A 22,022-nucleotide genomic window follows, 5' to 3' on the forward strand; every position below is an offset into this window, starting at 1 on the left:
TTAACTCTGAAGAAGACCAGTGCTCAGGGAACAATGGCAGAGAGGATCTAAATCCTAGGCTGCAGAAGAGCAGTGAGGAGACCCAAGACGTCTGCCATGCTTCAGGCCACATAGCAGAAAACAGCCCCACAAGCAGTTTAGGGAGAAGATGAGTAGGTTCTATAGGGAGGGAATGAGTAGATTCTAGTTTTGATGATCTCTAAAATGATTGGCTGCTGTCTAGGATATCTTCCTACCACTCCCTTATGTCCTTTCCAGATAGGCTTCCTGGTATGGCAGGTAGTTTGTGGGTAGTGTTAATGGAAACTTAGGCTTCAGAAAGAGAAGCTTAACATGTTGTCCTTTACAAAATGGTGTTCCTTGTTTTTCAGAAGCTAGAGTTCCGCATCTAGTATCGTTTTAGACCACACATATAAAGCAGGTCCTAGTCATGTCTCTATGTTCAGATATAATTTTTGTTGGTGCAAATTCCTAACCTACTGTATTATTGCTCTGGTCCACTTTATTAGTAAGCACTTTATTTTCAAGTATGATCTGTTCTAAAAATAACAATACTTTCTCTTTATTCTGAGGACTTTTCCAGGATCATATATTATAGACATTGGTTTATTAAGTATATAATTTATACTACTGAATTTGTTACCAGTACTTCAATGTATTATGGGACTATAAGAAAGACATTAAATACCAAAAAGATAAATATCATGGACTTTGTAACATACTTTGTATAGATAATGACATATTTGTGTTGAAAATTTACTCAAAACAGTCTATGCTGCCTTGAGAAGACAACAGTGATAAACTCTAGTACAAGTTTATGAAGTGGTATAAAATATAAAAAAAAATAGTAAACTCGTGGGAGTGTGGATTAGTCCAATCTTTTTGAAAAAAGAAAGAATATTTCTCAAAAGCTAGAAATTGGGGCCCGGAGAGATAGCACAGCGGCATTTGCCTTGCAAGCAGCCGATCCAGGACCAAAGGTGGTTGGTTCGAATCCCGGTGTCCCATATGGTCCCCCGTGCCTGCCAGGAGCTATTTCTGAGCAGACAGCCAGGAGTAACCCCTGAGCATTGCTGGGTGTGGCCCAAAAACAAAAACTAAAACAAACAAAAAAAAACAAAAAATAAAGCTAGAAATTGGGCTTTCATAATACAAAAGCCCTCCTATGTTCACTCCTATTTTCATCACAGCACTGTTTACAATAGCCAGAATCTGGAAGCAACTCAAATGCCTGAGAACAGAGGAGTGAATAAAGAAACTTTGTTACATATACACAATTAAATATTCTGCAACTGTTAGGAAAAATGAAGTCATAAAATTTGATTATAAATAGGTGGGTATGGAGAATATTATGATGAGTGAAATGAGTCGGAGGGAGAAGTCTAGACATAGAATAATCTCAGTCGTGTGTAGGATATAAGAAGGAAAGATAGCATGGTAATAATATTCAGAGACAATAGAGATGAGGGCCAGTAGTACCAGTCTATGGTAGGAAGATTGCCACAGATAGTGATACAGTGCAGTGAGGATAGAGAAGTGACCACTCTGAAAATAATAGTTGGAAATGTTCTCTCTGGACAAGAACTAGGTTTGAATGGAGATAAAGTGATATGCCCATGCACTTTCATTAACAATAGTGCAAAACACAGTGTATAAAATGAAAGTAAAATTTATGTCCCAGAGGCAGGTGGGGGGAGTGTGGGATACTGGTGTTAGAGAATATATATGGGTAAAATGTAGTGTACATTGTAAGACATAAACTCAATCACAAACAGCTTTGTAATCATAGTATTTAAATAAAAAGTATTGCTATACACAGATGTAGCTATAGCATAGAGGCATAGAGATCACACTGGATTTACTCAAGACAAAGACTCTGCCCTATAAAAAACAAACAAACAAAAACAAACAAACAAGAAGACTCTGCCCTAGTTCCCTCTTCCCTTCACCACCCATTTTGAGATGTGAAAGACTCATCTAGGCTTGATTATCATGAGATTTCATTTGCTTAACATAGAAATTACTGAAAAAAATTTAAATACCTAAGTAAGATGAAATATTTTATTTTTATTATTAATTGCTTTTTTAAGCACCATGATTACAAGATTGTTCATTGTTGGGTTTTAGTCATAAAATGTACACCACCATTCACCAGCAAACCCTTCCTGCCACCAATGTCTCCCAATTCTTTCCCACCCCCACCTCCCACCTCTGTCTGTCTCTAAGGCAGGCGATTTGTTTTCTCTTTCTTTATTGACATTTGTTTGCACAATTGTTAATGGAGAGGTGCCTTATACTTTCTCCATTTTCAGCTCCCAGTTCTTGTCCAGAGTGATCAGTTCCAACTATTATTGTCCAAGTAGACCCTTCTATATTTTTTTTTTGGATTTTGGGTCACAGCCGGCAGCGCTCAGGGGTTACTCCTGGCTCTATGCTCAGAATTGCCCCAGTAGGCTCAGGGGACCATATGGGATGCCGGGATTCAAACCACTGTCCTTCTGCAAGCAAGACAAACGCCTATCTCTTCGGCCCTACCCTTCTATATTCTAACTGCACACACTACTCTTTGTGGCAAGCTTCCTTCCCTGGGCTGGACCCCCTATTATCCCTATTGTCTCTGAATATTATTATTATATATCTCTTATTCTTTTTTATATCACACAAATAAGATTTTATATCCCACAAATATTATTCTATGCTTATTTCATTCCCTCTGATTCATTTCAATCATCATAATAATCTTGATAGCCATTCATCTATAAGCAAATTTCATGACTTCATTTATCCTAATAGCTGCATAGTATTCTATTGTGTACCTATACCACCATGTCCTTAGCCACTCATCTGTTGTCAGGCACCTGGGTTGTTTCCAGATCCTGACTATTGTGAAAAATGCTGTAAAGAATATAGGAGTGCAGAGGGAATTTTTGCTTTGTATTTTTCTTTTCTCTCTCTTTTTTTGCTTTGTATTTTTTGGGGGGCACACCCGTTTGATGCTCAGGGATTACTCCTGGCTAAGCACTCAGAAATTACCCCTGGCTTGGGAGGACCATATGGGACGCCAGGGGATCGAACAGCGGTCCTTCCTTGGCTAGCGCTTGCAAGGCAGACACCTTACCTCTAGCGCCACCTCTCCGACCCCTGCTTTGTATTTTTGTGTTCCTAGAATACATCCCTAGGAGTGGTATTGCTGGGTCATATTACTAGATTTTTGAGGAACATCCATAATGTATTGTTGTTTGCAGATGAAATGATACTTTATCTAGAAAATCCTAAATAATCCACAAAAAAACCTTCTAGAAATCAAAGACTTCTATATTAAAGTGGCAAGCTAAAAAGTTAATGCACACACACACACACAACCACCCATGGCTTTTCTATACACAAATAATGAAATATATTAAAAATTTTATTCACAACTGTGCCTCATAAAATCTAGTAACTTGGAGTCAATTTAACTAAAATGGTTAATTAAAAATACTACAAAAGCACTGCTTCAAGAAATGAAGGATACAAGGAAATGGAAATATATACCCTACACATAGATTGGGAAGAATAATATCATAAAAATCCCAATACTTTCCAAAGCATTGTAGAGTTAACAAAATTTCTATAAATATTCCCATGATATTTTTCAAAGATGTGGATTAGATGCTCCTGAAATTCATATGCAGAAATAAACATACAAGAACAGCTAAAGCAATCCTTGGCAAAATAAAATGGGAGGAATCACTTCCCTCAACTTTAAACTGTACTATTAATAAGCAGTTATTAAAACAGCATGGTATTGGAATGAAGATAGATCATCAGATCAATGGTTTAGACCTGGATATCCAGAGATGGACCCACAGGTTAACAATTTTTTAATAAAGGAGCAAGAAATACAAAGTGGAGCAAGAAAAGCCTCTTTAACACAAAGTGCTGAGAAAACTGGTTAACTACATGCAAAAGATGACCTTTCCTTAATACCATTCATAAAGGGAAAATAAGAATGGATTAAAGATCTTGATATCAGACCTGAAACCAGAAATAACATAGAGGAAAAGGTCAGCAGAACACTTCATGACGTTGAAGATAAAGGCATTTTAAGAATGAAACACCACTGGTCAAGCAAGTGGAAGCAATAATAAACAAATAGGACCGCATTAAACTGACAAGCTTCTGCACTTCAAAGGAAATATTGACTAGAACAAAAAGGCTACCCACCTAGTGGGAGAAAGTATTTATTCAATAGGGGTTAATATCTAAGATATACAACACACTGATTGAACTTTACAAGGAAAAAAACCTCATTCAAAAATTGGGAGAAGTGGGGCCGGTGAGGTGGCGCTAGAGGTGGGGTGTCTGCCTTGCAAGCACTAGCCAAGGAAGGACCACGACCGCGGTTTGATTCCCTGGCGTCCCATATGGTCCCCCCAAGCCAGGGGCAATTTCTGAGCGCTTAGCCAGGAGTAACCCCTGAGCATCAAATGGGTGTGGCCCGAATAAACCAAAAAAAAAATTGGGAGAAAAATGTACAGACATTTCCTCAAGGAAGAAATACAGATGGTTAAAAGGCACATGAAAAAATGTTCCACATCACTAATCATCAGAGAGATGCAAATCTAAAGAACAATTATATATATCATACCAAAGAGACTGGCATACATCACAAAGAACAAGAACAACCTGTGTGGCTTGGATGTGGGGAGAAAGGAACTTTCATTCACTGCTAGTGGAAATACATACTGGTTCAGCCCTTTTGGAGATAGGTACTTTGGTCTGTTACTATACCCATCCTCCCATGTGGATTGAGCCTGGACAATAAAGATTTCAGAGGATGGTCAATTTGGTGCACTCTCAGTCGATGAGGTTGGAAGCCTCCTGACCTCCATCCCTTTACATCTCAGATAAGACTGTCTTGGTGTATGAATTCTTTGGCGACCCTGCTTCAGACCTGTTCTCCCACTATTGTATTATGAAAAATGGAGTCCTTACATCTGATCTGGAACATGGACCTGAGTACAGAGTCTTCAACATAGGGGCGATCATGGTGAGTGAGATACTACATGGTCCTCTGGTGGATCGTCATCATTATGGCCCCCTCCCACTGGACTGAAAGTGCCATGGCCTTTACTGAAGTGACAGCTTGCATGACTCCTGAGTTGCTTCACATTACTCTGGTGCACTTACATGCATTATTCACAATGGACTAAACCTGCCACGCCCTCTAGAAATTCTCCCCCCACCACATGCAAAAAGGAGGGGTGCCTTCTCAGTAGTGATGCCTTCCCAGGGCCAATAATTTAACGTTCACTACTGATGTCAAACTGGAGAGACCTCCATTTCTCAAATATGACTTAACCTCCAGTACATCTGATAAGGAAGATGTATATGATGAGCAGGGTACTGCCTCTTTAGACTCAGAGTCTGAAATGGTTCAGTAGAAAAGCACCCCTCCCTCTCTCACTGCTCTCCCATAGATACTACCCTAGACATAGTTCCAAATGAAGGTTACAGTTAAAACCCTTATTGGTCAGAATTCCACGCAGGCCTCATGAAATTAGCCTTTTCCTCCCCATCAATCTGTAGGATAATCAGTCTCCACTTTATGAAGGTTTGATAATATAATCAGTCAGCAATTTAAAAAAGGCTGTGATTGATACGGAATGAATGCGTGGGTTATGTTCTTGAGTTCACTACAGTGCATTCCCAGAAAATTTCAATTAAGTGAAAAGAACTAAAAACTCTTAATCACTTTCAAAAATTTCTGGGACACATTAATTGGATCTGCCCATTCTATGGCATTGTTCCTCACACTTGAAGGGAATTTCACCCTGGATAGTCCAATGCAATTAACTCCCATGACTCAGAAGAAATTGGAATTCTTATGGACTGGCTCCAGAAGTCCTATATTTCCCAGTTTGCTCCTGAAGAAAAAATATGGTTGTTGCTTTTTGCTACCCCTCAGTCATCCGCAACAGCTATTGCACAGCTATTAGGACCGCTAGAGTGGCTCTATTTACACAATAATCAGCTTTGCATCTTCGTGCTATATTTGTAGTTAATAGCTGCTATTTTAATTAAAGGAAGACTGCAAGTGCATGCTTTACTAGCATATAACATTCATATTATTGTTATTCCATCTCCAAGAAAGAAGTTGACTCCATATTGCCCTTCAGTGATGTTGTTCAAAGAAATTTAGCTGACTTTTGTGATTTCTTACATCATCTGCACCTATCTCAATATCACTGCCCTGGTGTATTACATTGATGATTCATCCTCAGGTGTAAATTCATCCTATAAACCAAGCCATATTTTCAACGCCAGGTGAAGGGATCTAAAGAAGAGTAGCTTCAAAGAATTAATAAACCAAGCCGGTCAGGGGAGAATCATGGAGTCAGTTTGCTTTTTGCCTTGTAGTTTCTCTGTGCATCCACCAAACCAAAACTGAAATCTCTTCATTTCACCAGTACAAATTCAACTGGCAAGGGAAGATCAAGTGAGATATAGGTGAACTTTTACATATCAAAGGGATAAGTTAAAAGGAAAGAGGAAATAGGGGAAACTCCTTTGTTTTGGGTAATAGCTGGGTGTCAACTAACATATTTACCCATTCTATTCAAAACATTTATTTTTGAGAAGAGCTACAAAAGTTTTGTTCTATTGCTACCATATGTGAAATAGAGTGGCTGTTAATATAAACATTAAAACCTTTCCACAGATATATTTAATTTAAAATTTTTAAATAATATCTTTATTTAATCATCATTATTACAAACATGTTTTTAGTTGGGTGTCAGTCAAGAAAGAACACCCTCCTTCACCAGTGCAACATTCCCACCATCAATTCCCCCCACCCTCCTCATTAACCACCCCCTGTCTGTGTTCAAGATAGACATTCTACTTATCTCACTCATTAACATTGTCATGATAGCTTTTAGTGTATATATTTCTCTAACTGCACTCACCACTCTTTGTGGTAAGTTTCATATCGTGGGTAGGACCTACCAGCCCTCATCTCTATTGTCTCTGGGTATTATTACAATAATGTTTTTTTATTTTTCTTAAATTCCATAGATGAGTGAGACTCTTATTAAACATTCTTACAATGGGCAATGTAATATGAGTCTATAACATTCAAATTTTTTTCCCCATAATCTTCTCTAAGTAAAATTCTAAGAACAACTCTAGAGATATATACAGTTTAAAAATAAGTTTTCCCAAACTTTTTTATAATGAGGACTGTAATAGAATCTATAGTATCCGGGTCCAGAGAGATAGAGTGGAGGTAGGGCGTTTGCCTTGCATATAGAAGGATAGTGGTTCGAATCCCCGCATCCCATATGTTCCCTTGAGCCTGCAAGGAGCGATTTCTGAGCATAGAGCCAGGAGTGGCCCCTGAGCGCTGCCAGATGTGACCCAAACACCAAGAAAAAAAGAATCTATAGTATCCAAGTTCTTTTCCCATAAACTTCTGTGGACAAAGACATTAGAACATTTTTAGAACATTTTTTTCTTTTTTAATATATATTAATGATTTTTTTTTTGGGCCACACCCTGTGACGCTCAGGGGTTACTCCTGGCTATGTGCTCAGAAGTTGCTCCTGGCTTCTTGGGGGACCATATGGGACGCCGGGGGATCGAACCGCGGTCCGTCCTAGGCTAGTGCAGGCAAGGCAGGCACCTTACCTCCAGCGCCACCGCCCGGCCCCTAATGATTTTTATTTTGATCAAAGTGGATTACAAATCATTCACAGTAGTATTTCAGGTACATAGTGACATTGAATCAGGGGCATTCCCACCACCAATGTTGTCCTCCCTCCACCCCTGTTCCCAGCATGCATCCCATATCATCCCTCCTTTGCCCCCCGGGCTGTTAGTATAAGTGGTCCCTTCTGTGTCTAGCCTGCTGTAGATTGGGTATCGATCCTGTTGTAGTTGGCTTTGGATTTGGTGTTCAAGTTTGATCCTTTTTTATTTCTACTCAGTGTTCATACGACTGTTTGGTCTTGGTGCCCTCTATTATTTCCCCCTGAACTTCGGAGGCAGAACAAGATGATTCAAGTTATGTGTTTCTGTTTGAAGGTAAGAAACAAAAGAAAAAAGGGGGGCAAAAATTCAAACAAGCAAAAAACGGGAGGAGTACTTCTAGAGACTATAAATCTCAGTTTAAGAAAAGAAAGGGAAAAGGGGGGCCAGAGAGATAGCATGGAGGTAAGGCATTTGCCTTGCATGCAGAAGGTCGGTGGTTCGAATCCCGGCATCCCATATGGTCACCCGAGCCTGCCAGGCGCAATTTCTGAGCATAGAGCCAGGAGTAACCCCTGAGTGCTGCCAGGTGTGATCCCCTCAAAAAAAAAAGATGAAGAAGAAATGGAAAAGGAAAGGTAAACATAAAAATAATACAAGAAAAACTAAACTCAAAATAAAACAAAAAAAATTTTTAAATTAATTTGTGCTGTTATTTTTGCATAGGCACAATAAAAATTGGGGAGATTAGAAAGGGAATTCCCCTGGCCTAAGAGATACAGGGTTTTTCCACCCTTGAAGTATACTGTCATGGGTATAGCTACAGGCTCCGTATGTGCTCTTTTACTCTCCCCTGGAACCTTTTGTGATGTCTGGAAGTTTTCCACTCCATCATGGATGATAAAACCAGGCCTCCGTAACTAGTGATCTTAGTATTTGCACTTGTCATAGGATGAAGTCTTTCTCTACAGTTCCAGAAGTTCTATTCCATCACTTGTTTTAATCAGTCTTCTGTAGTTGGTGGTCTTGGTTTTTGCATCTATCCCAGGACCAAGTCTAGGTTAGAGTCATATGTTTCTAGAAGTTCTGCTCATTTGCAGTTGAAAGACATTAGAACATTTTTGCAGGCATAGTTTGAAAATAAGCTGCTAAATAGTATACATAGTCAAGCATTACAGCAATTGGAAAACATTCACTAGTATAGCTGAGAACCATTAAAAATCTAACAGCATTATGATTTTTCCGTGAACTGTGCAAACTAATAGTAAACAACTAGAGTTGGATGCAAAATTTTTGTTTGCAGTGGGGCATAGAACAAAAGAGTACCTATTAAGATTATGTAGGTAGAACACACAGTTTAACCAGCAATATAGTGACAAATGTAAATAGGGTCAAGTGAGTAACTTATAAGAAAGTTATAGGAGGTTCTACAAGCAGCTTCTCCTCAGTTGGGCTTTGGCTGGGCTTAAATTCTCCATCTTCTCCATCTCCACCTTCTGTGGTAGGCTGCTGAGGTCGTTTGTGGTGAAAAGGCCTTCAGCTCCTGAGCCAGAATCTGATTGGGGGCCCGTTCATCTCTCTGTTGTTGGCCCTTCTCCTGTAAGGCTTTCTCTTTGGGCTCTACTTTATCAGTGATCCCTAAAAGCTGCCACAGTTTAGGGAGCTGAGGTCCTAGCACGAAGCACCTTAGGTAGAAGAAGTGGTGAACATTGGTCTCTGGGATGCTGCTTAGAATCTTCAGCTCTCTCCCTTTCACTGCTTTCTGTTTCACCCAAATGGACCTCTACTATCATGAGTGGTGGGCAGCTGAGTGACCAGAGCAGAGCAACATGAAGCCCTTCAGAATGGGCTGGTGTTCTGGTGAAGGGCACTGCACACTCAGTTCATCTGAAGGAGGCCATCAGGTTTATTATCCAGATGTCAGTTGTAAAATTACCCCATGCACTGTATTTCCAACCAAGGTAAACAGGTCTGAAGAAGGGTAGCTATGAGTAGCCAGTCAGGAGAAAATCATAGTCAGTTTGCTTCTCATTTGTGGTCTCTGCATGCTCGCCAAGCCAAAACTAAAACCTTTTATTTTACCAGTACAAATTCAACTGGCAGAGGGAGGATCAAATGAGATCCAGGTGAACTTTTACATATAAAAAAAAGATAAGTTAAAAGGAAAGAGGAAATTGGGAGAATGACTTTGTTTTGGGTAATAGCTTGGTGTCAACTAACACTCAGGGAAAAGTGGGATTGTTGGCTACTCCCTTACCACAACAATGTTTACCAAGTACAATTCTGCCCCACAAGTCAGGCCCATATAATATGATGAATGACTCAGCCTATGTTTTTGGCCTTTTCTCTGGAATCATGACTGCTTCCATAAATGCCCTTAACCACATGATTCAGGAATTTCTTCAGTATCACAAGATCCTTTACAAAAGCACTCTAAAATATTTTCTTTACTCATATTATATCTTATTCTGCTTTCCATAAGTCTGTGGCTCAAAACTGCTGATCACCTAATAGTGCCCATTTTTACTTCACCTGTAGAAGAGCATGAAGTCTCGCACACAAAGACTCTCTGCCTTCATGTACATTATAGTAGCACATTAAGACAAGCCAGGTTAATTGTCTGTGCTCCTTTACATTGCACCCCCATGTGTCTGGAACTAAGACAAATGAATTATGACAAATGGATATTACAAATATTAACCTTTTTCCAAAAAAGTCTTTTCTTCATTTAGACATTGATACTTATTCTCATTTTATATGGTCTGTCCCATAATAGCTCTTTAGCAAGAGCTAAAGCCCTCTGTTCCTTTTTTGTTACAATGTTTTTCTATCACAGGCATTCTCCACACCATTAAAACTGATTATGTCCCAGCCTACACTAACAAAACTTTTCAATCATTCTGTAATGAATGAATCAAATACATTATTTGTATACCCTATAATCCTCAGGGACAAGGCATTGTTGAATGTGCTCACGGGGCTATCAAAATTCAATTATTAAAAAACAGAAAGGGGAGTATGCCCCCATTTGACTTCTTATCCCTAATGTTGTTTTCTATAAATTTTAAAACTCACCCCAAGGAGAGCCACACACAACTGTTGAATGGCACTTTCAAGAAAGAGCAAAGGCTCAGAAAACAGTTATTTGTCCATTTATCTGGTGAAATTTGACAAACATTGTGTAGTGAGTAATCTACTCATACAAGGACAAGGTTATGCTTATATTTCCACAGGTGGCAGCCCCATCAAGAATGTCTGGGTCCCCTTATGGCTAATCAGAAGTCCAATTCACTGAGTCTCAAAAGAGCCTTTCAACATGTCATGAAGCCACATGAGAGAACTAACCCTAAAAGGAGAAGCTGCTCTAAGAACCCCCTGCACCTGGATCACCCCTTAATACATCAGTCCCTTTCTTCAACCCCTTGATGCCTCAGTTTCTCAACAAGGAAGGAACCCCTATTTCTTAACTTTCCTCTAGGTAATTCTCAATCCTATTTGCATTGGTCACTATATTGCTGTTTAAACTGTGTCTTCTAACACTAACAGCTCTCCGTTTGCCCTATGAGCCATTGAAAACAGGTAAATTGCATCTAACTCTAGTGGGTTAATATGTTGCCAATTACTATGACTAGCTTTTTTGGACCACATTGTTAATTAATTTGCACAGTTCTAAGCATGATGTTTTGATTTTTAATGGTTCTTGATAACCTTAAATAATGTTTCCAAAATGCTATGATGCTTTATTGTGTATATCCTAAGCCAATTGGTTTATCTATAGAACTGATTTAATGTTTTCTATTCAAGAAGACTACAATTTTGTCCTACTAGATGTAAGAATGTTTAGCAACTTGCTTTAAATTATGTATATCTTCAGAAATGTTCTAATGTTTTTATTCAGAAAACTCTATGGAAAAGGAACTTCGATGCTCTAGACTCATATAGAGCTCAGTGTAAGAGTGTTTAGCAACCTTTTGTTTTCAAATTACATATATATATTCACATATATGTAGAAAGGTTATAAAGATTTTGCTCAGAGAAGTCTATGGAAGATTTTTAAATAATGTGCTCGCTTCGGCAGCACATATACTAAAATTGGAACGATACAGAGAAGATTAGCATGGCCCCTGCGCAAGGATGACACGCAAATTCGTGAAGCGTTCCATATTTTTTAATAAAAAAAAGATTTTTAAATAAATGGATCAATTTTTTGCAGTTTTTTATTTTTATGGCTATTAATTTTTATTCAAGGAAAATAAGTCATCTCAGTATAAATATATACCTCTGTTCCAGTGATTCTAATAATATAGTGTATTATATTTCCAACTAAAAATGTTGGTAATGAAGCCAGAGCAATGGTGCAAGCAGTAAGGCATCTGCCTTGCGCACACTAGCCTAGAACAGACCGCGGTTCGATCCCCCATTGTCCCATATGATCCCCAAGCCAGGAGCAATGTCTGAGCACATAGCCAGGAGTAACCCCTGTGAATCACTGGGTGTGGCTGAAAACAAATCAACAAATAAACAAAAGTTTTGGTAAGAAAACCCATACCCATGTTAGCTCAGTAAAAAACATCTGCTTTGCAGACCTAAGCCTGATAGCTACTGGAATTATACCATATGCCATGAGCTATCCTGGAGTTAATGAGTCTATTAGGTATCCAGGATTTACAACAAAGTATAACACCACAACTACTATGTGTGACCACTGGCAAGCATCACAACTAAGAGTTTGTAAGTACCATAACCAAATGACTCCTAGTGAATAAAATACCCCACTAACTGTCAACAACCTATACACAACCATTAGGGAGTACCACAACTGATTACTCAAGCAATGAATTCAAGTATGCAATCCCAGGTCACCACAACAACAAAGAAAAGTGGAAAGGGCAATTTTTAAAAATATGTTGGTAAGTATAGTTTTTCTCTTCTGAATACTTCATGTATACCCTTCATTCACTCCTAACATACAGCTTTAAATATAGTTTTCAGTAGTATATGGACTTAGCTAGTTGAAAATATCTATTCTAAGTTGATCATTATACTCAGTAAATAGGAGTTTTGGGACACTAAATCTTGCAGGAAACCACTAATAAGGAGCTAGACTGGCAGAAAGAAACCCTAAGGCAAGGCTAGGTATCTCATAATATTACTTCTTTTTTGTTTCTAGAGGAATTTATGTAATAATGCAGGTATCTAGTTCAGCTAGTTCTGTAGGACTTTTGTTCTATTGATTTAATTTTTATTTGTTGTTATTTCATTTGAAGGACAACATTTTTTATTTTGGGGTATCATTTAATATATTTTGACTTTCTATTTTATATGCCATCACTATTTCAGTTTTCATCATTTTTTCTGTCTTTAGTTTATTTCATTTATATTTTTTCTAGCTGATTAATTTGATGCTTATCTTATTAATGGTCAACTTTTTTATATCTTAAATCCTGGCTAAAATACTTAAAAATAAAACAAAAGAACTGCAGCTTTGTTGGTGGTGACTAGGGGGAATGTGACCTATGTGATAGGAGAGAGCTACAGAAAGTGAGCTTCCTTGTGACATGCCAGCTGTTTGCTCTAACAGGTGCTCATCTCCCTCTCTACCAGCATAAGCACCATAATTACAAGCATGATTGTAGTTGGGTTTCAGTCATAAAGAGAATACCCCCCCTTCACCCGTGCAACCTTCCCACCACCAATGCCCTCCACACTCCTCCCCCACTCCTCCCTGTTTTCGAGACAGGCATTCTACTTGTAATCAGAGATTTCTTTGAGAAACTTTATACTAGAGAAAAAGAGAACCTGGAAGAAATGGATAAATTTTTGCACTCTTAGAATTTAACAAGTTTGAACCAATATGACAGATATTTTCTCATAAACGAAATACAAATGGCTGGGATAGCATGGACTTAGGGCATTTGCCTTGCATGCAGAAGGACGGTGGTTTGAATCTCAGCATTCCATATGGTCCCCCGAGCCTGTCAGGGGCGATTTCTGAGCGTAGGGCCAGGAAGAACCCCTGAGTGCTGCTGGGTGTGACCCAAAAACCAAAAAAAAAAAAAAAAAGGAAAAAAAAAGGAAAAAAAAAGAAAAAAGAAATACAACTGGCCAAAGGACATAATAAAAAATCACCAATCACCAGGAGGATGCAAATAAAAACAATAATGAAATTTCCTTATTCATGGATGGACTGTATATTATGCTGAGTGAAATGAGTGAGAGGGCGAGGAATAACAGAATAGTCACACTCATCTGTGGGATATAAGAAAAATAAATGACAATGTGTGCGTGATATCCAGAGACAATATATAGGAAGAGTAGGTGGACAGTTTTTATGGTGGGATGCTTCCCACAAAGAGTGTATAGTGTTAAAGTGTTTACTATGAATGCTACATACATGGCACCACTTCATTAACAGTAGTTCAAATCACAGTGTCAAAATTAAAGAAAAGAGAGTGTGAAGTAAAATTCTTGCCCCAGAAGCAGGCAAGGGAGTGTGGGTGAGTAGGAAGAGGACATAAGGAAGGATGAGAAGAAAACTTTGAAGTTGGAGATGGGAAATCCACACTGGTGAACACTGGTGAAGGTTGTTGTACATTGTATGCTTGTAACTAAATTATGAACAAATTTATTTGTGGAAAACTATAGTATGAATATATGTATGTATATATGTAGTATGAATAGCCTTGTGATCATGTTTTCAATAAAACATGTTTCAATAAAAATAATCTGACATATTTGGACTAGTAAATTTCGTCTCAATTTAGTAAATTTGAACTAGTAAATTTTCACTTTTTCTTTCTTCTTTCTTTCTTTCTTTCTTTCTTTCTTTCTTTCTTTCTTTCTTTCTTTCTTTCTTTCTTTCTTTCTTTCTTTCTTTCTTTCTTTCTTTCTTTCTTTCTTTCTTTCTTTCTTTCTTTCTTTCTTTCTTTCTTTCTTTCTTTCTTTCTTTTTTTTTTTTTTTTTGGTTTTTGGGCCACATCTGTTTGACGCTCAGGGATTATTCCTGGCTATGTGGTCAGAAATCGCTCCTGGATTGGGAGGACCATATGGGACGCCGGGGGATCGAAACTCGGTCCGTCCTACACTAGAGCTTGCAAGGCAGACACCTTACCTCTAGCGCCACCTTCCCGGCCCAATTTTCACTTTTTCTAATACATTTGAGCTATGTGCTTTCAATTTGTACTTTTTACAAAAGGTAAAAATTTGGATTTATTTTTATTGATTTATCTTTAGTTTAAAGCACTGCATATTACTATATTTTCACACTTTGATAAATATATATTGTATACTGCCAGTCATACAGAAGTTTCAGTACCACTCCCTACTACTATTAAGCTGACATTTTCACCTGTTCCCTTTACCCCTAATTTCTGTTCATTGCTTTGTTGTTAGTCTTAGAATTTTACTGATGTATTTATATATCATCTATCTATCTATCTATCTATCTATCTATCTATCTATCTATCTATCAGCAGCTTTGCCTAAACGTAATATACTTTTGGAAGCCGACACCCACATCCCACAGCCATGGACATATAAGTTCATGAGCTAGTTCTACAGATCCTGGAGTTTCTATAGCACAATGCAGTGTGACACCTTCAAATTCCTTAATACTAATACCCAAGTAGTAGCAAACTAAATTAGATAGAAAATAGCAAGGACACCAACGAATATCAATAAATGTAAACAACACAGAATGGTCATCTAACAGCAGTTTAGTAAGCTGTCAGACAATGATTTAATGACTCTACAATGAGATATAACAATTTTCAAGAATGTTCTTTTACTGAATTATTTTTGATACTTCCTTTAGTCATATAGTTGTTTTTTTTTTGTTTGTTTGTTTTATGTTTTAGAGCAGGGGTGGCGAACATGAAGCTCTCAAGCCACATGCGGCTCCCGGCCAAAATGAATGCGGCTCTTTGCCTCCTATCATGATTTTGTATACTGTGGCTCTTTGCCAAGTTTGGATTTTGCTCTGCTTCTGAGGAGGGACCTCTGAGGAGAGATCTCCAAGCGCAGAGTCCCGCCCCCAGGCTGCGTCATCCTGTCTCCCATCCCTCGGAAACAACTGCATGGGCCAGCGAAAGGGGGAGGCGGGGGGGGGGGGGACCCGTGTGTCACATGTTGGGTCCCATCTGGCCGTTAGTTCTTAGTGTGGAGGACGTAGCACACCCTCACCATCACTGCAGGATTTTTACCCTCACTCAAAGTGGCAAAATGCAATATGTGTTTAATATATTATTGTTAAAATTAGATGCTTTGTGAGTGTTTGTCTGTTTTGGTAGGTCACTGCTTGGTGTGGCTCTCTGACTCTCACAGTTTAAAATGTTGGCTCTTTGTGTCAAATTTGTCTGCCACCCCTGTTTTAAGGCCTCATCCAGTGAAGCTCATCGTTACTCCTGGCTCTGCATTCAGGAATCATTCTTGGCAGTGCTCAGGGGACCATATGGGGCCATGGGAATCAAGCCCAGTTCACCTGCATGCAAAGGAAACACTCTATCCACTGTATTATTGATTAAGCCCCGCCCAGTTTAGATTAACAAGCAATATAAAATAAATTATTTTGTTTTGGGCAAGGGGGTAGGCTTAGGGGTTAAGTGGGAAACTGGGGACAATGGTGAAGGGAATGTTACATTGATGGTGGGATTAGTGTTGGAATAGTATATGCAAGAAACAACTATATTATGAACAATTTTGTAAACTGCAATGTGTAAATGAGGCTGGTAATGTCAAATCCCAAGATGTAGAAGACACTGGTGAGGTCGGATCTCACTCACAAAGAAGCATCCATCAGCCACTTAGGGAGAGTAGCTCAGTTTATTGTAGGTGAGAAAGGTAAATTTATATTAGGAGAGAGTAACATGGAGAGTAAGGTGTGGACTCTGTGTCAGCCAATAGGGTAGAATGTGAGCGGGAATTACAACAGTGTGAGTGCTTCTGTGTTTAGGGAAGGCATGCTAAAGGGTGTTTGCTATGGATGTTAAAACAGGGTGTATGCTTAAGGTGATTAGCTACAGCAGTGTTTAAATAAAGTGATAAAATATTATTTTTAATTAAAAAATTATTGCTCAATAAAAAGTAAGAAAGTTAAAGATTTGAACCTCAAAATGGCAAGATAGGGGCTGCAGAGATATATAGTATAAATGATAAGACACTTGCCTTGATGCAACCTCAATGGACACAATTCTGGTTCATTTTAAGGGCATGGCCCATGGTTCTCTGAGCAATTCCAGCAGTCATAACTGAGCACAGAGTCAGAAATAGTTCCAAGCACCCAAAATTGAGCCCCTTCCAAGAAAGCAAGAGATAGTATAGAAGGAACTCATAACTCAGCAACGGAACAAATGAATTCAAATATTTGCTGAAGATTTGAACAGATATTTCTTCAGACATTTAGCTGGCCAAAATACACATAAAAGTGCTCAACATCACTTGTCATGAGGGGAATGAAAATTAAAACTATAATGAATTTTCACTTCACACCTAGGAGAATGACTTATATCAGGAAAGCTAGATAAGCAAATGTTGCAAAGAATTAAAATTAATTTTCTTATACTAGTCAGTAAATATAAACTGGTGCAGCCTTTATGCAAAACTGTATTGAAATTTCTCGAGAAAGTAAGAATAAAACTATCATATGATCTAAAATTCTTCCAGGTATTTGTGAAAAATATACAAAACTAATTCAAAAAGATAAATGCATACCCATTTTTATTGCAGTGCAAATTATAATAGCTAAGATGTAGACAGCCCATTAACGTTTGACTAGATAAAGATGTGGTATTCAATGGAAAAATGACTCAGCTATTAAAACTATAAAGGATGGTCTTTTATGGAAATTAGACCTTAATGTGATTATGCCAAGTAAAATAAGTCATGAAGTTAGTGGAATATTTAACTCCCATGTGGAATATATAGAAACAAAGCCAACAAACTACCGGAAGATCCCTGAGTCCCAAAGCTGGTGTCCTAAAATTTTTGTCTATTTGATGTCTGCAGAAATTAGTCATGAAGCAGCCAAGTTGGTCAGTTGTAATGGTGGTGGCTATGGTGAGTGAATGTTGCTGTTGGGCTTCAACAGGTCAGGGACTTGGCCTGCCTCCCTTATGGAGGGTACACAGAGATTTTAGCTGGAATATCAGTGTGCCCATGAATTTTAACTGCATAATATGCAACTCTTCCCATATTAGTGGTGAATATGTGGAGATGGGCTTATGAATCTATATGTCAGTGGAGGTAGGATGTAGACCTGGCTGCTGGGGATTCAAATTTTATTTTTTCTTAGCCTATTTTTGCCATAATCCTGTAGATTATATGTAATATATTTTTATTATTATTTAAAATTATTAAATCATTAGGATTTACAAAGTTTGTGGTTGGGTTTTAGACATAAAATGTTTCAGCACAATCTTATCATCAGTGTCAACCTCCCTCCACCAATGTTCCCAGGGTCCATTCCATACTATCACCCCACACCACACCACAGCCTGCCATCATAACAGGCTCATTTATTTTATTTTATTCTATTTTATTATTTTATTTTATTTAAACCGTTGTGATCTACAAAGTCCTTCATAGTTGAGTTTCAGACATAAAATGAATCAGGACCAATCCCACCACCAGTGTAGATCTCCCTCCACCAATGTTCCCCAAGTACATCCGGTACCACTCCCCTGACCCCCAGGCTGCCAGTAAGTATAACATGCCTACTTTAAGTTTAGATGGTTAAAGTTTGGGTCTCTTGATACAACTGTTGTTGCCTTTGGCTTGAATATTTAGTTTTGTCCTTTTCTAACACTACCAATGCTTGGTTTTTGGCCTCATCAATTCATATTTGTGTTTCTCCTCTTATACTCAGTTTCTTTCCTTCTCCTCCCTATACTCTGGGGCCAACGGTGTTCAAAACAACTTCCAGTTAAACCATTGTGTTTCTTCATGCAGTTATTTTAAATACCAAATATAAGTGATATCATTATGTAGTTGTCCTTCTTCTGCTTTATTTATCATAATATCTTCCAGTACTATCCTTACAGCCATTTAATATTCCATTATATATACATATATATCACATTTTCATGATTCACTTGTCTATTGTTGAGCATCTAGGTTGATTTCAAGTATGGGGTGTACATACATCCTTTTGTATGATTATTTTCTGTCCTAGGGATAGATACCAAAAAAGGTGATTTCTGGGTCATATAGTAGCTCAATTTTGAGTTTACTGAGAACTCTTCATACTCTTTTCCATAGGGGTTGGACCAGGCAGCATCCCCACAGCAGTGAATGAGAGTTCCTTTTTCACCACTTCCCACCAATAGAGATAGTTCCCATTATTTTTGACATGTGCCATCCTCACTGGTGTAATATGATATTTCATTGTTGACTTGATTTGGATTCCCTAATGATAAGTAATGATGATCATTTTTATGTGCTTTTAGACATCTGTTGATCTTCTTTGGAGAAGTGTCTGTTCATTTCTTCTCCCCATGTTTTATGAGATTTTTGTGGTTTTATGGAATTATCCTTTGTACTTTGTATATCCTAGATATCAAAACTTTATCTGATGTGTTAAGTGCAAAATTATTCTCCTATTCAGTTAGCTGTCTTCTAGTTTTAGCGCATGTTTCTTTTGCCACACAGAAACTGTTTAGTGTGATGTAGTCCCCTTTATTCAGGTTTGATGCTACATCCCTTGCCATTGACATCATAGCATCAAAGATTTCTTTGATGTCCACATCTTGGAATTTTCTGCCTATGTTTTCCTCAATGAACTTTATGGATTCTGTTCTAATCTCAAGGTCATTGGTCCCTTTGAATTGACTTCTGTGTAAGGTGTGATACGGATATTTGATGTGAATCCAGTTTTAACATCTTACATATGGTTATACAATTGTTCCAACACCAATTGTTGAAGAGATTGTCTTTATTCCATTTCAAGTTCTTGGCTCCTTTGTCAAAGATTAATTGACCATGTACTTGGGGGTTTGTCACTGGATATTCTTTTTTGTTTGTTTTAGTTTGGGGGGCCACACTCAGGAATTACTCCTGGCTATATGCTCAGAAATCACTCCTGGCTTGGGGAACCATATAGGATGCCGGGAGATCGAACTGTGGTCCTTCCTAGGCTAGTGCTGGCAAGGCAGATGCCGTACAGCTCTGTGCCAACACTCTGGCCCCAGTCACTGGATATTCTATTCTGACCATTGGTCTGAAAATCTGTCTTTGTTTTAATACCATGTTGTTTTGATCACTATGGCTTTGTAGTAGAGTTTTCAAATTGGGTAGTGAGATGCCTCCCAGTTTTTTGATTTTCAATATGAATTTGGCTATCCTCAGTCTTTTATGGTTCTACACAAACTTTATAATTAATTGTTCTAAGTTCATGAAGAATGTTGGCTGAATTTGAATAGGAATTTGCATTGAATCTATATGATAGTTTAGATAATATGGTCATTTTGATGAAATGGATTTTTCCAATCGATGAGCATGGAATGCTCTCCCATTTTCTTAGGTCTTCTTTACTTTCTATGAATTTTGAAGTTTCTGTGATACAATTCTCTCATTTCTCTCTTGTTAGATTGATTCCTAGGTCCTTGACAGTTTTGGATGCTGTATTAAATGGATTAGATTCTTTGAACTCTTTCTTCTCTGAGATGTTAATTGTATAAAATAATGCAACTGTCTTTTATGTATTGACTTTGTAGCGGGCCACTTTGCTGTATTGGCTTATTGCTTCTAAAAGCTCTTTTGTAGACTCTTTAGGGTATCTGCAAATACAGATAGCTTGCCTTCCTCTTTTTCAATTTGGTTTTCTTTAATTTCCTTCTCTTGTTTGATTGCAAATGCTAGGACTTCTAGTACGATTTTGAATAAGAGTGGAGACAGTGGACATCCTTTCCTAATGCCTGACCTTAATGGAAATGCTTTCCGTTTCCCGCCATGAAGAATAATGTTGGCTGTGGGCTTTTTATAGATAGCTGTTACTATCTTGAGGAAGGTTCCTTCCATACCTATTTTGCTGAAGGTTTTTTTTTATTAGGCAGGTGAGTTGTTACACACTTCTTAGCGGATTCTGACTTCCATGGCCACCGTCCTGCTATTTTGCTGAAGTTTTAATCATGAATGAGTGTTGGATTTTGTCAAATACTTTCTCTAAATTGATTAATATGATCATGTGGTTTGTAGCCTTCCCTTTACTATTATGTCTTATGTTTATTGATTTCCATATATTACCATCTTTGCATCCTGGGATGAAACCCACTTGGTCGTGATGTATAATCTCTTGATGTGTTGTTAGATTCAGCTTGATAAAATTTTTTAAGGATTTTTGCATCAAATTTTATTATTTAGTTTGATCTGTAATTTTCTTTCTTGGTAGTATCTCTGTAAGCTTTGGGAATGAGCAGAAGGTTAGCTTAATTGAAGGCATTAAGGAGGATTCCCATCTCTGATATTTTGGAAGAGTCAAAGGATCGATGGTAGTAACTCTTCTCTAAATGTTTTACAAAATCATCTCTAAACCTGTCTGGTCCTGGACTTTTATTCTTGGGGAGTTTATTTTTTCTTTTTCTTTTTGGTTTTTGGGTCACATCTGGTGGTGTCAGGAGTTACTTCTGGCTTCTCACTCAGAAATAGCTCCTGGCTGGCTCAGGGTCCATATGGGATGCAGGGATTTGAACCACCATCTGTTCCGGGTTAGCTGCTTGCAAGGCAAAAGGCCTACTGCTGTGCTATATCATATCTGATTCCTTGGGTTTGTTTCTTAATTACTGTTTCAATTTCCAAACTTTTGATTGCCTGTTTAAGCTGTGTACTTCCTCTTCATTCAGTTCTGGGAGTTTATTTTTTCCCAGATACATGTCCATCTTGTTTAGGTTCTCTAACAAAGTTCATAATGAGCTCTCATAAAGTGTTGAATTTCTTGGGAGTCCTATTATAATCTCTCCTCTTTCATTTCTGTTTTGATATATTTGAGCATTTTCCATTTCTTTCCTTGTGAGTCTTTTTTACCCCCTCTGGAAGATTCTTTATTTTTTAATTTTTATTGTGGCCAAAGTGAATTACAAATCCTTCACAGTAATATTTAAGGCACATAGTGATAATGAATCGGGGAATTCCCACGACCAGTGTTGTGCTCCTTCCACCCCTGTTCCCAGCATGCATCCCATATCTTCCTCCTTTACCCCACATAATGCTAGTGTAACTGGTCCCCATTTGTACAGCTTGTTGTAAATTGGGTATCCATTCTGTTGTCATTGACTCTGGGTTTGGTGTTCATGTCGGATCAT

The 22,022-nt window shown here is 38.1% G+C and overlaps 1 non-coding gene across 1 annotated transcript; it reads left to right on the forward strand.

Moving 5' to 3' along the window:
* Window positions 1-11,793: 11,793 nt before the first annotated feature.
* LOC126000099 (U6 spliceosomal RNA) lies at window positions 11,794-11,900 on the forward strand. Its single transcript, XR_007492465.1, has one exon. It is a non-coding gene; the product is annotated as a U6 spliceosomal RNA (small nuclear RNA).
* The last annotated feature ends 10,122 nt before the right edge of the window (window positions 11,901-22,022 follow it).

Source organism: Suncus etruscus, chromosome X (assembly GCF_024139225.1).
Source record: "Suncus etruscus isolate mSunEtr1 chromosome X, mSunEtr1.pri.cur, whole genome shotgun sequence".
Lineage (NCBI taxonomy): Eukaryota > Metazoa > Chordata > Mammalia > Eulipotyphla > Soricidae > Suncus > Suncus etruscus.